The sequence below is a fragment of the Octodon degus genome, unplaced genomic scaffold (assembly GCF_000260255.1).
Source record: "Octodon degus isolate 3935 unplaced genomic scaffold, OctDeg1.0 scaffold00243, whole genome shotgun sequence".
Taxonomy (NCBI): domain Eukaryota; kingdom Metazoa; phylum Chordata; class Mammalia; order Rodentia; family Octodontidae; genus Octodon; species Octodon degus.
In genome coordinates this window covers 2810305-2812089 of record NW_004524819.1, presented here as the reverse complement: position 1 = coordinate 2812089, position 1785 = coordinate 2810305, and the positions used below count along the sequence as shown (strand labels likewise).

Genomic DNA, 1785 nt, shown 5'->3' with positions numbered 1-1785 from the left:
CTTGGAGACCTTGAGCAGCTCCATGGGGCGCCGCTCATAGGGGGCGAAGCCGCACACTTCCCGGATCATGTCCCGCACGAACTTGGTGTGTTTGGTGAGACGTCTGCGGCGGCGGCTGTGCCTTGGTTTTCTCGCATTCTTAGTCACCTTGTGGCCCTTGTTGAGGCCCACGGCCATGGGATAGCGGAGGGCCATGGCTACTCTTTTTCAATGGTTGCTGTCTCCATTTTCTCTTTCAGGTTCTCATTTCAAGAAGAGAATAAGATATTTGCACATGCGGGTCTGATTCATCTCACTTAAGAGTATGCTCTTGGGGGCCAGGGGGATGGCTCAGTAGAATAAGTGCTTGCCTGGAAAAGCACAAGGGCTTGAGTTCAATCCCCAGTTCCAAAAAAAAAAAAAAAAAGAAAATGTTCTCTAATTGCATCAGTTTACTGACAAAAGACTCAAATTGATCTTCTTTTATAGGATAATAATATTCCATTATGTAAAAACACAGCACCTTCTTTATCCATTCTTCAGTTAATGGGCATGTGGGTTGTTTCCAGGATTTAGCTATGTCAAATTGTGCTGCTATAAACATGGGTGCACATATATCACTATAGTATGAGGTTTTCAGTTCTTCTGGAAGAATCCCCAGTAGAGAAATCACTGGCTTGAATGGGACCTCCAATTCTAGCTTTTGAAGGAAACTTTACACTGATTTCCATTGTGCTTGTACCAGTCTGCACTCCCACCAACAGTGCAAAAGGGATCCTTTTTCTTCACAGCCTCTCCAGCATTTGTTACTGGCTGACTTCTTGACGTTAGCCATTCTTTCTGCAGTGAGATAAAATCTCAGTGTTGCTTCAATTTGCATTGGTGAAATGACCAAGGGTGTGGAACATTTTTTTTCATATATTTACTTGCCATTGTCTTTCTTCTTCTGAGAAGTCTGTATTTATCTCAGATGTTCATTTTTGGGTGGTTGGATCTTTGAATTTGGGGGCCAGATTTTAAAATTTTTCGTATGTTCTAGATAGAAGGCCTTTGTCGGATGGATAGTTGTCTATAATTTTTTCCCAATTTGTGGATTTTCTTTTTACTGTGTTGGAGATTTGCTTTCAAGTGCAGAAACTTTTAAAAAAGATGAGGTTCTAGTTGATTCTTTGAAGTATTTCCTGTGTAGTATGGCTTTGTTTCTGAACTCTCTACCTGTATTTATGTCTTTAAGATTTCTACCTACATTTTCCTCCAGAAGATTTAGTGTTTCTGCATTAATATTTAAATCTCTGATCCATTTTGACTGTTGCTTAGTGCATGGTGATAGGCATGGATCTAGCTTTAGCTTTGAGCATGTGGAAAGACAGTTTTTCTAGCACCATTTATTAAAAGGCTATCTTTCTTCCAATGAGTCTATTTGATCCTTTTATCAAAGATAAGGTGGGAGGAATGTCAACTATTCAACATGGAGGTGGAGGTCGATAAGCTAGAACTGATATTCCAGAAAGCTGACTCGGATCTGGATTATATTCAGTACAGGCTGGAATATGAAATCAAGTCTAATCATCATGATTCAGCAGGAGAGAAAAATCCAGTAACACTCATAAAGGAATTGTCAGCCATAAAGTCTCGATACCAAACTTTGTATGCACGTTTTAAACCTGTTGATATTGAACAGAAAGAGATTAAGAGCCGCATTTTTACTACTTTGAATAAAACTATGACCATGATAGAAGAACTACGAAAGCAAACAGAAGTGGAGCTGTTACCACTGACTGAAGAAGAAAAAACTGGAACAGAACA

At 39.8% G+C, this 1785-nt stretch overlaps 1 pseudogene; it reads left to right on the top strand.

Moving 5' to 3' along the window:
• The first annotated feature begins 1447 nt into the window (after positions 1-1447).
• LOC101581511 lies at positions 1448-1783 on the top strand (annotated as a pseudogene).
• The last annotated feature ends 2 nt before the right edge of the window (positions 1784-1785 follow it).